General features: G+C 48.6%; 1 pseudogene; it reads right to left on the reverse strand.

Annotated features, from left to right (window-relative positions):
• The window catches only part of LOC150002507 (O-acyltransferase like protein-like), a 41,330-nt pseudogene that overhangs the window by 15,292 nt on the left and 12,881 nt on the right, over positions 1–13,157 (reverse strand).

Genomic DNA, 13,157 nt, shown 5'->3' on the forward strand with positions numbered 1-13,157 from the left:
GAGAGAGGGGTGCAGCTATAGTTATTAGAGAGAGAAAAAAAACAAATCAGGAAAAATGAAGACTCATGCTGAATGGGCCCATTTTAAACAGCGGACAAGAAAGTCTTGCTGTGTAAGTGACATTTGCGTGCAAACCTGGCAGAGGAGAGCGTGCAAGTCTCCAGGATATTAGAAAAGTGTTGCAGAAAATGAACGGCATGGGTAATCCCTTACTGTTGCTTACCAGACTCCTTTCTGGGCTCCGCCTCCTGTTTCCAGCTTGTAAAGGCTGGGACATCAGACGTGCTAGGATCCGGCCCCCATCTGTCATTCCAGGCTCCTCCCAGCACCCGACTCAGCCCTGGGACTTTAAAAGGCACCTGCATCCCAAGCACTCCCAAACTTCCGCCTCTAGCCGGGACATTTCCACGGAGCCCCAGACATTCAGAGCCACCTGCTTCCTTCCCATCTCTACACGGAGGTCTGAAAGGTCCCTTCATCTTAACTTGTCCAAAGCAGAAAGCTGGACTGTCCTCTCCAAACCCTGCTTCTCCCCGGATCTTCCCATGGCGATGACGGACACCACCGTCTGTCTGCGTGGTTTCCAAAGCCAAAACCTAGAAGCCGTCCTCCACTCCTCTTTTTCATTTTCCACATTTCACATCCAGTCCACCAACAAGTTCTAACAGCTCCACCTCTAAAACATATCTCAAACACGACCTTGACCTTCTCTCGATCCAGGCCACCACCACCCAGCCTCAGCCTGATCATTTCTCATCTGAAATTCCACAAAGGTCACCGGATTGCTCTTCCTGCTTCCGCCTCTGCCCTTCTTAGATCCGTTGTTGACATGGGAGCCAGAGTGAGCGTTTTAAAATGTCAGACCACATCACCTTCCAAATTAAAGTGATGCAGCGACTTCCCATGTGACCAAGGCTCCCGTCCAAACTCCTTAGCATTACTGCAAGGCCCTCCATGGTCGGCCCTGCCCCTCTCTTCTGCCCTCACCGTGGCCCACTCCACGACACCTGCCCTATGCTCCAGCTTCCTTCTCTTGTCTCCATTGCCCACCGGTGGCTCAGGGTGACCATGGCCTTTCATGCACTGTAACAAGGCTCACTCTCTCTTGCCTTAGCCCTTCTGCGCCCGCTGCTCCCTCTGCCTGCAACTTTCCTGTCCTGGGCTTTTGCCTGGTAGGCTTCTTCTAGCCATTCAGGTCTCAGATCGGAGAGCCCCTGGTCAGACAAGCCTTCTCCAGCCTCGCTGACAACAGCTACCCATTCTCTCTCCTTCTTCTAGTTCTTTCCTGGTGTTCTCCACCATCAGCCTGTTTCTTGTTTATTTGCATGCTTATTGCTGGTTTCCTGTGTGCCTACACACACTGTCCTGGAAGCACCATGGGAGGTCCTTGTTTCTTTTACCCACTGCTGCATCTCAGGAGCTAGGACGATGCCTGGCAAACAGACATTCACTAGGTCATGGCTGGATGGATGGAGGCTCAGCATCCGATGAAAAGAGCTGCCATCTACCATCGCCAGCTCCCTGGGAAGGAAGGCACATCTAACTCAGAGGAGGGAGAGGCAGTCCAGTTGGTGGCTAAAATGTGAACTCCTGAACTCCAGAGTCAGGTTGCCTGGGTTTAAATCATGGCTCCACCGGGACTATCCCCCACAGTCTCCATTTCCTTCTCTTCAAAGTGGGGTTTTGTGGTCTCTCCATACAAGGGACTATTACTCAGCCATAAAAAGAAATGAAGTACTGACTTGTGCTACAACACAGACAGACGTCAAAAACATCGTGCTAAACAACCGAAGCCAGGCACAACGGCCCCATAGGATACAATCTGTTTATATGAAATATCCAGAAAAGGGAAAACCACAGATACAGATTTCCAGGAATGGGGGGCGGGGGGGCTGGGGAGTAAGTTCTTAATGAACATGAGATTTCCTTTGGGGATGATGAAAATGTTTAGAACTAGATAGAAATGGTGGCCGCACGACATTGTGAACGTGTGAAATGCCCCTGAATTGTTCACTTTAAGCGGTCAGTCATATGTTATGGGAATTTCACCTCAACTTAAAAGATGGGGATGTTAACAATGGTCCCTGCTGCACAGGGACCTCACAAGGACTCAGTGAGGCAAGGCTGCAAAGCACCTCACAAGGTACCCGCCATTTACCAAACCATTGAGAGCTTTGACCTCTCAGTAGTTCATTGAAGTGAACATCGCTTTATGAAACAACAACACCATTTTCTCTCTCTTTTTTTTTCCCACATTTTCCTACAGTGAGAACTGGAAATTTTGTCATGGATTTACATCAGCCTACAAACCAGATTTTGAGAACTGCTGAAATAAACAATTTTGAGAAATAAAACCACTTTTTGTAAAAGGCTTATTTCGAGGGCCATCCTCACTCATCTAATAAACTGTGAATACAAAGGAGAGGAGCATGTGACAGTTGTCCTGTCCAGCCATGGACAGAAGCAAAGGCCAGGTGAGTCGATGTGGGCTGCTCAGTTGTTGCTGTTTTTAAACAGGGATCGGCTGCCTCCTGTACGTGCCCCCACCGAGGATCTAACCTACAGCCTAAGCATGTGCCCTGACCAGGAGTCGAACCTGCAACCTTTTGGTATAGGGGACAACACTCCAACCAACTGAGCCACCCAGCCAGGGCTGAACTCTTCAGTTTTTCTCACTAAAGTGAGAAGGGCAACGCATGCACACATCCCCAAACTAAGAGCAACAACAGCAGAAACCAGCACATATTACCTGATCAGAAAAAACGTGTCGACCCCGAGATAGAACGGGCCACCCCGAGAATAAAGGTACAGTGTGTGTTAAGCACTCTGGCTCGGCAGTCAAGCACATTATCTGTAACAAACAAAAAGGGCAGTGTCTGTTTGTTTAACAGAAGAAAATTGTGCAATATATTTTTTCAGAAAAAGCAAGAGGAACACTTTCAACTTTCAGTTGTATTGGGAGAATTTTATGTATCCCCGTCATTCACTTAAGAGGGGAACTTGGACCGAAAATAAAAGGGGGTGACCAAGGCACCTAATTGTAACTAAGGCTTTGGGCGCCTCTGGCCTCTCACAGTGGCCTCAGCCCCGTGGGGCGAGAGCAGGGACCAGGGCGGATCTCCCATGTGGTCCTTCACGTGACCCCCCAATTCTGCCGCATGTATTTGGCCCCTGGTGAGAAAGCACCACTGTGCGCGCTTTGACTGGAGGGCCTCAGTAGTGCAGGGACTGGAAGAAGGTCAAGAAACATTGATTTTACTAATGCACAAGATATATTTATGCTTGCCTGTTTTTCCAGGAGAAAAAAAAAAAAGAATGTTTGTTTCTGGCTTCGTTCATCATAACGAGCGGGACGCCATCGGTTTGGACAATGCCAACACAATCCTCAGGTATCACTATTCACGTGGTACCAGGTACCCGACTGATACCTCGGAGGACGTAAAGCAGCCACTGCGCGCTGGCCTGGAGAACTCCCTTGTGGGGGATCACAGCCACGTCTCTGAAACAGAAGGAAAGCTGTGGCCTCCCATCCTGTGGCCCAACATGACCCCCTCATGCAAAAGATGCTCTCTCCTGGGACTGCTCCTTAAGGCTCACGGGTCCTGCACGCCCCAAAGGCAGCCATGCGGTCATCTGGCTGGTGTGCCCCTGACATGATCCAGAGGCAACTCAGCGCTCGGATGCCATTCCGTGCAGAGTTCATGCTTCCTGGCGTCTTGGAAACCCAGATGGCCGGCACCGTCTTCTGCCAAGAAAAGCATTTCAGAGCACGGTCTGTGGCTCCTAGAATTCTTGGGTGAGAGCAAAGGTGTTACTGCCCACCCTGAGAGCCAGATCAGTCTACATGCTGCCCCTCAAACAAGAGCCAAAACACACACCAGCAATCCTGGCTGTCACTGGACATACCCTTGCTGTGAGCCTGGACTGCCCAACTCAGTTCTCCATTGTCCCCTATTGATCTAGATGTGGACCTTTGGACTTGGTCTCCCTCCCCAATGACCTTGACTTTGCCTAATAGTTGTGACTTGAGGTGGGTCCCCACAGAGCCTTGTCCAGAATACACTGCCCAAGTTCAGGCCTCGGGATGCTAATGGCTGACCACAGGTCTGTGTTAGAAAGGGTTGGGGGAGGGGAACTTAGGCATGAGGCCAGCATTTGCTAGAAATGGCATCTCTGGTCTTCTTCCAAGAATGAACCACTTGCAAATAACATCTCTAGCTGTCAAGGTGCAGGTATGAAAACAGAGAAGCAGGTGGTCCAGAGCTAAGGGTGCAGGCTTTATTGTTAGACATTCCTAGTTCTGAGTCTGGCTGTCCCTTATATAAGCTCTGTGACCTTCGCTAAGTGAAATTAACTTCTCTGTGCTTAAGTTTCCACATCTGCGAAATGGGAATCAAAGTAGATCTTTAATCATAGGATTATCGTGAAGAACAAATGAGATAATGTCATAGCTACTATGCTCACTATTTCAATTAAGCCCTATTGTTTTAAGAATACTTAATCCCTTCTACTTAATTTATTCCTTTTTTTTTTTTTAATTTAATGCAACTCACTCTGAGAGCCAATTAAGTGGCTAGAGTTGTGAAACAGGAGCCTCCAAAGCTCAAGCAGCCTCCAAGAGACTCATATTTTCTCTTGGACGGAGCTTGGTGCCTTCAACATGGTGGGCCCCAAAGGTCCTTGCAGAATTGAAGCTTATTCAAAAGCGAGAGCTGGCTTATAACCAAGCTCTGGAAATCCAAGCCGGTTTCTGAAGTGAGAGAATGGAATTGCCTAACGTTGGAGGTTGCAGCCATGACGAGGCCTTTTCCCACTGGAGTCGCTCTCAGACGCACCTGCTGCGGCTCGGCCTCTCGTTCAGAGGACCTTTCCCTCACCTGGGATCGCAGAGCCCCGGCAGGATGGGCAGCCCTCAGCCCCACTGCAGTGCAGAGACACAGCACGTGGGCCCTGCCCAGTCCCACCAAGTTTCTGAGCCTCCCTGGCCCGTTTCCTCACTTTTCAACCAACCCCGCCTCTTGGCAGGGTTCTTTATGAGGACTCAAGGACGTTTGTCAAACATCTGGCCTGGCGTCTAACTTGGCAAAGCAGATACAGAATACGTTTTGCTATCATTTTTTTTTCCACCTCACGTCTGCTTGTGGGTCAACTTAACTAGTTGCAGCTTATAAAATCCTCTGAACATGACTGGTCACCAGGGAAGACAGCCTCTCTGAGCACCATTTCACTGACTTGTAAATGGCACGTGTTACCAAGCCCAGGAGCACAGGGCGGAGTGGATGAAACACGCATATGGGCGGTTCTCAAAGTGGGGGTCCCGGACCACCGCCTGGGACCTAGTTAGAAATGCAGTGTCAGGACCCGCCCCAGACCTAGTGAAGCAGAATCTTTGGGGGTGACAAGCAGCCCTCCAGGAGATCAGGATGCTCACCCCAATTCGAGAACCGCTGGCTATGAGTGGATTTCGCAAGGCCTGGCAGCCCCTTTGGAGTCTCTCAGTCACTGTCACGGTGAGCCCCATGCAAGCCATGAGCACAGAGCAAGGGCCGAGGCCACCCGGGCTGAGATCCACAGCGACTTACTTCACAAAACGTCCTTAAACCTTCACTCATATTTTCTCATCAAAACGGCAAAGGGCGAGCCCACGTGATGGGAAACCACACCAAGCAGGTGCAGCAATTGCTTGGAAGATAAAGAACCAGGAGTCTGAAATACCCAGTCTGGCTCCAAACCTCCAGGAGACCCAGGGGTCGTAGGTTGATCTGACTCGCTGGGGAGTGTCAAAATGGAGAGAAGAAAATGCTGACTCTCGGGGTCTCTCCATCTCAAGTTTTATTTTCAAAATACAGGAATTTGATATTTTACTCCAATGGCATGAAATTTTTTTAAAAAATCTTTTTTTTTGCTACAGCACCAGAACATGCAAACCCCCCCATTTTGAGGCCACAGTGAAATGTAGCTGTTAGAAAAGCTAACAGAACCTGAGTTTGCTGATCGTACAGAGTGTCATTTGGGGTGAAGAAGCTAAAGTTTCAGGGGCCAATTCCTGACACCACACCAGGTGTGTCTGCCCTGAATCCTACGATCTGGCCTTAAAAAGCCGGACTCCTGAGACAGCCTGCGCTTGACGGTCAGCAATGGTGGATTCTGTTGACCGCAGGCTCCCCTCCATGGGCCAACGGGAGGTGTTCAGCAGATCCCGGGGACCCAGGCCACCGCAGCGAGGTCAGTGCAGCCAGAGGTCTCGGCCCCCACCCACCCCCCTCTCCTGGCTCAACTGAAGAAAACAAGGAAAAGAACAACAGATCAGGACGAAGTAAGCACGCGATCTCGTTTGATTCCTTCAACAAACCCCGTTCTATGCTCCCATTTTATACATGTGGCAACTGAGGCTCCTAGAGGTCAAACGACCTGAGCAAGGGCAGAGTTAGAAACCGAGGCGGGTTTGAATGGGGACTGCTGAGCTTGTGCTATTTCCGACACTTTCTACATGGCAGCCAGGACGCTCGCTGGTCACATAAGGAATAATTGAGGGGTTCTGGGCCTTGGGGGAGGCCATGATAACAGTCCCCCAAATCTGATGGGGCTGTAATTGAAACAAGAGAGCAAATAGATTTATTTTTCTGAGGCCCCAGAGGGCCAAACCAGGGCCCATGGGTACACAATACAGGATGAAATGAAGAAAGAAGGAAAAGAAAGGAAGGAAGGAAGGAAGGAAGGAAGGAAGGAAGGAAGGAAGGAAGGAAGGAAGGAAGGAAGGAGGGAAGGAAGGAAGGAAGGAGGGAAGGAAGGAAGGAAAGAAGGAAGGAAGGAAGGAAGGAAGGAAGGAAGGAAGGAAGGAAGGAAGGAGGGAAGGAAGGAAGGAAGGAGGGAAGGAGGGAAGGAAGGAAGGAAGGAAGGAAGGAAGGAAGGAAGGAAGGAAGGAAGGAAAAATACAGGGCAGCAGGGACTGACTGTGCAGAAGCCTAACACTGAACGCTTCCCATCACAATGGGGTCAGAGGGAACCCCGGGCTGGTAGCTGGCGACCGATCTGGGGACTAAAAACGTGTTCTTTGTTGTTTTTCCTGTTGTTGGGGTTTTTTTGTTGGCGTTGCTTTTGCTTTTGTTTTTTGTTTTTGCCTGAAGATCCAAACAGAATTTGAAAAATCATGACTATGGTTTTCACCTTGGACATATTTCCTGAAACCGTTTTATCACATGCTCATATTCTTCTGGTCCATTCATTGAAATTCTGTTTTATTTTTGGCCGCCTGGTTAGAGTAAAGGAAGGACAATCGTGCGGACCAATAGGGGTTCTGCCAAAAATTCTTTCACATTCTCTAAAGGTATTTGCAAGCCTAAGCCATTCTTGTCTCAGGTTGTGTGTGTGTGTGTGTGTGTGTGTGTGTGTGTCCTCTTTGCTCTGCCACATGGGCAGGTGGAAATGAAAACACTGCTCCTGATTTTTTAGCGAAAACACAACACAGTGTGCCTTGCTGGGATCCCGCCCTCGTGACCCTCCTCGGGGTTATCTATTTCTGGCTCAGGCACACTTTGCTGGGTCTGAACCAGCTCTGTGGCATGCTCCCTGCCCTGGCTTTGTGCATAAGTCAGTCATTTACCCTGGGGTCAGGCCAGGAAGGTCTGTGAGTCACCTGAGTTGCTGTGATCATGGAATTGTTCCTTGGAGGATTCCTACAGAGAAACCCAAGCTCTGTGCTGACCTAGTCTTTTTTGAGTAGCTCAAGAGCACACTGGATAATCGTACCCAAGAAATAAAGCAGTGTTTTTGGTAGCCTCGCCTGAACACACGGAGGGTAAACAAAGACTGAATTGTGAAGAGCGGAGACCCCACCCCCACGCCAGCACTCAGGAGGTGTTGGGCATTCCCAGGACTCCAGCACTGCAGGAATTATTTTCCAGTTCAGAACTCATCTAAGTCACCTCTCACGAGTGGTCTTAGTTTATTAAAATGCCTACTTTTTCCTCTGCTCAGGGTTCCTGGCAGCAAGACAAGGGAGAGGCCACCCATCCACTGGATTCTGTTTCTTGGTCCACTCTTCTCTGTCTCTCTCAAAGGCAGACTCCCCACGTGGCCGAAAGCGCCCCATGCGCAGGGGACGCCCCGCGGTCTGACCCCCAGCCCCTGGCTGCCCCGTACGCAGTCCCAGCCAGGGGAAGGACGAGGCCCAGCACGGTGAGGAACCTGCAGGGAGAAGCCGCACACGCGTGGCGCAGCCTTCCCTCGCCTCCCACACCCGGACACCACGGCACCGCGACACCACGGTAAGATGCGGAGAACACAGCCCAGCAAACACGAAACCTCTCACACCGCTCCCTGGAAGAGAGGTAACTCTTGAGCACGTCTAAAGGTTGGAAGTAGCTGAGAATCAATAAATGAAAGAAAAAAAAAAAAAGACAAAATAAGAGATTAATGGATGTCACTAAAGTCCTTCTTATAATTGTAAAAAAAAAACCCTAAACAAACAAGCAGCCATGAAAACATCGGAAGATATTTGCAGCTGATATGACTAAGAACTCACATACTTCATCTATCTAACGGACTTTAAAAATCCATAGAACCCAGATAACACACACAGAAAAGGGAGAGGAGAGCCCAAATAGCAGATATACAAACTTAGGGGGGAGAAACCCTCATAACCATGTTTAAAAATGTAAACTAAACCAACTTATTTATCTATCAAGTGGGTACCGCTTTTATAAAGGCGGCTTTGGGGAGCGCTTTAAAGGAGGGGTTCAGGAAGGCGTGTTAGCCAACGATCTGGGCTACGGCCAGCGACCCGTTCGTTTACCCTGAGGAGCAATGCGGGAGGCAAACAGGAGGCAGCCGGCCAGACCGCGGAGGTGTTTGTGAACGAGTAATGGAAATTCATCTTCAGGGGTCGCGTGATAGGAACAGGAGCATCTGGGGGCAGGATACGTCTCCCAGTGACCCTGAAACCCAGTCACACCTGGACGTAGCCAGCCTTCCTCCTGAACGTTTGCATCCTCTTGTTTAAGGTAAAGCGTGATCCCCCGGCACACAGCATTGGCCAGACTTCAGCCAAGGACAGAGAAGTCAATGGCTCCGTCTAGCTGGTGAGTGGAAGCTGATGAAACAGCCCCGACATACCCATCCCAGCCAGGTCCCTCGGACGCCTGTACTCACAGACACACGGCAGCAACCGTGTCGAGGGGGAACATTCCAGTAGCACAGTTGGCCACACCCCCACCAGGCGAGGAAGAGGCATTCATTGTAAAAAGAGAGAAGGAGCCAAAAATGAAGGATTTCTGAATCTTAAAATAGCTACCAAGAGGGGGGAAAAAAGATTGTATTAATAAGACTTCACTTGCCAGTAAGCACATTAGGCCTTTCCAAGAGTTTTCATATCTCTTACTTAAAGCAAAACTTTGACATTAAAAAGGGCAACTGGCTATTAATATATCTGATTTACAGACGGATGGGGAAAGGGAGGCTCAAAGGTGCTGGAAGTCACAGAACGAGGACGGCTTCGCCCCAGTGGGGGGCATGCGGGTCTCCTGACGTCTCTGCACAGACTCCCGCGCCCTCTCCTAGCGCACAGCACTGGGAAGGACAGTCCTAAAGAGGAGCCATCGCCAAACTCAAGTCCATCTGCAAACAGGTCCCCACAGGAGCGGTGAAGGCACCGAGGTGGAATAATGTACTGGAAGCCCACGCTACGATGACGAAAGGCACTGTCTGAAGTTGCAGCTAAGAAGCACCAGTTGAGGGCACTGCTAATTAGTCCCCACCAGAAGGAGTTTATAAGGCTGCTGCGTTTCATTAAGTGCCCGTTAGATACGGGACACATTTTGGTCATGATTTCTAATCTATCAACAACCTGGCAAGGAGGTCTCATTCACCTGATTTTACAGACAAGAACAATTCTCCTCCAATGAGTTTATGAAATTGACCACAAAGGTTAAGAATACAGGTTCTGCCCTGGCTGGTGTGGCTCAGTGGATTGAGCACTGACCTGTGAACCAAAAGGTCACCAGTTCAATTCCCAGTCAGGGCACGTGCCTCAGTTGCAGGCCAGGTTCCCCGCTGGGGGCGTGTGAGAGGCAACCAATAGATGTATCTCTCACACATCAATGTTTCTCTCCCTCTTTCTCCCTCCCGTCTCCTCTCTCTAAAAATAAATAAATAAAATCTTAAAAAAAAAAAAAAGAAATTATACATTTAAAAAAAAAAAAAAGAATACAGGTTCTGCAATTTGGGAGCCTGCGTCCACCTTACTATATACCATGGGCGAGTTGCTCACCGCTCTGTGCCTCATTTTCCCCCTTGGTAAGTGGGGATAATAATAACTATCTCGTAAGGCTGTTGTGAGAACTAAATGTAGCAACGACTACAAGGCACTTGGAAAGGAACCGGCATGTTGTAAGAGCTCAATAAATGTTGATTGTCTATTATTACTGCTGTAAGCGGCAGGGCCAGAACTCTGCCCAGGGCTGTATGAACTTGAAGAATGTGTTTTTTTATTGCCCCATGCTACCTTAGCTCACCACACCACATTGCCTAGATGTGCACCCGGGAGGCATGGGTCTGAGCCTCTTGTTGTGGGACCCTGGGCAAGTCACTGCACCTCTGACTCTCATTTCCTTATCTGCATAATGAGGAAGTGTGCGCTGGACACACTGTATCCTGATGCCCCTTCTACCCTTACACCCACACTTGCCATGAGTCTGATCTAAGAGTTTCTGAAATGTCCAGAGCACTTGCTCTGAATTGATGTGTCCAAGCTACTTCCGGGTAGTACACTATTGGAATTTCCCAGATAAACTCTTCCACTGAAAAAGAAGTGTGCTACCCAGAAATTTGCCTGTTCCCCTTGGAATTTCTAGTTCTAACTTTAAAGGAATCAACTGGAGTGTGTTAATCAGCTGCTCATTCATGAGCCTTTGGGCCGTGTGAACCAGGCCCCCAGCCTGGTGACCCCACATGAACTGAGAAGGTCAACACCCTGGGCCTACGGAGCAAAGTCCAGCTCACAGACATCCTTTGACCCTCAGTAGCCAGAAGCTTCTTTTGTCACCTTTAACTGCACACCAGGTATTAGAGACCCCAGGGAAATCCAAAATCAAGATCGAAAAGCTGTGTAAGTTTATCTATAGCGTTGAAAAAAAATTTTTTTTTTTTTTTACCTAACTGAGGCCCTACATGCAACAGAAAGTAGAAGACAATAGAGTTTGGAAGAAACAGATAAAGCCAATCTCTGTCAGCAGCTCAGCACTCCTTGCTTTGGGTCACTGCAAATGGGGACAGAGTAATCACCGTGTGATGTTCTAAGATTTCAGTCAGGACAGGAGACAGACTGGCAGAGTCCCTGAGGATGGAAACATGCTGCCCTTCAAAGTTGAGTCTGGGTCAGGTGTGCTGTCTCGGTGTTAACACGCCCTGAGACCCAGCCCCTTCTTTGTCAGCTCTGTGTCGGCCCTGTGACCAGGTAAGGCCATTGGCCTCACGATTAAACTCCAGTCAGATTTGTTTAATGTTTACCAAGCATGTTGTTTTAGGTGCAGGACTCTGCGCTATGTGGCTGAGTGAACACCCTCCCAACTCCCTGCCGTGTTAGAGGGACCTCAGATACTCCAGCCCAACTAGGGAACTAGGCATTGGATTGTGTCCCCCCAGAAAAGGTTCAAATGCCCAGGAACATTGAATGTGGCTTTATTTGGAAATAGGGTCTTTGCAGATTTTCTCAACTTAAGATAAGGTCATATACTAGTTTGGGGGGGACCCTGACTTCATTATGAGTGGTGTCCTCATGCAAAGAGGGACATCTCGACACAGAGACACACAGAACAGAACTCCACGTGATGACAGATTGAGACTGGAGTAATGCATCTTAAACCACCCAGAGTATGGTGTTTTGTTATGGATCCCCAAGGGAAACAAAATATGCCGCCACAAGGTACCTAAAAGGATTTAGAAAGGGGCCCTATCTCCAAGAGAAAGCTACTACCAGAGATAACTTTTATCAGAATGACCCATCTGTATGGCAGGCAAACATCTAATTACAAAATACGTGTTCTTCTTCTTGTCCTGTGAATTATTCTCCCCTCCTTTGAAGCCCAGGCCCCTGTCCCATTCCTTAGCCCAAGATGGTTATATAAGCCTCCACTGCCCAACTGGTCCCTGGGTCTCATATTTTTATGGGGCTCCCATACATGTGAAATTACAAAGTTGTTTTTCTCCTGTTACCCTGCCTTATGTTAATGTAATTATTAGACCAGTCCCAGAACCTAGAAGGGTGGCAAATTTTTTTTTTTCCTCCCCAACAACCTCTAGGAAATGAAACATAGTAAATGACTGTGAAATATGTGGATATGAATTGTTAGGGGCTATAACTGGATTTGTAATCATCACGCCCAAATCTTCTCTAGAACCTCAACACCCTGGTGTTACATATTTTTATCCTCAGGAACCCACGCTAAGTCTGTGAGTTGGAATTGTACATCCTGTCGCAACCACGCTGTGCAGTTTTCGCGTTATGGTCTCTCCTGCCCAGTCTTTTCCCCTCTCTCTGCAGTACTGGGCCCATTTCTTTTTGGCTTATTAGCTAGGGTCTCCATGTGCTAACTCCCTGCTGTCCCGCTCCAGATGAGTCAAGTCTGCACAAACAGCTTCCTCCTGTGGCTGCTGAGCTGGTTACACCACATCTGTAGGGGGAATATTGGCAACTCCATCAAAAAACTTTACGGAAAAGCTGACAAATCCTTTCCAGATGGGAACCCCTTCCCCTGGGCAAAGACCCTTCCATTTCTATCCAAAACCTCTGTGTAGAACTGGGGAAATGCCTTGGCAGTGAAGACTCAAGTATATCCACCAAGTCAGCTCTGCTCGCGCTAATCCTTTTTCCAGTTCCTCAGAGAATCACCAAAATAGCTTTGTATAACAGAACAAATTGGTGGTCGCCAGACTGGAGGGGGCATTGGGAGATTGGGCAAAAACAGTGAAAGAATTAAGAAGTACAAATTGCTAGTTATTAAATTAGTCATGGGAATGTAGAGTCCAGCATAAATATAATCAATAACATAATAACTTTGTATGGTGTCAGATGGGTACTAGACTTACCAGGGTGATCATTTCATAAGGTAAATAAATGTCTAATCCCTCTGGTGTACACCTGAAACTGATATAATATTGTA

This window comes from Furipterus horrens, unplaced genomic scaffold (genome assembly GCF_987537825.1).
Source record: "Furipterus horrens unplaced genomic scaffold, mFurHor1.1.pri manual_scaffold_8, whole genome shotgun sequence".
In the NCBI taxonomy this organism is placed as follows: domain Eukaryota; kingdom Metazoa; phylum Chordata; class Mammalia; order Chiroptera; family Furipteridae; genus Furipterus; species Furipterus horrens.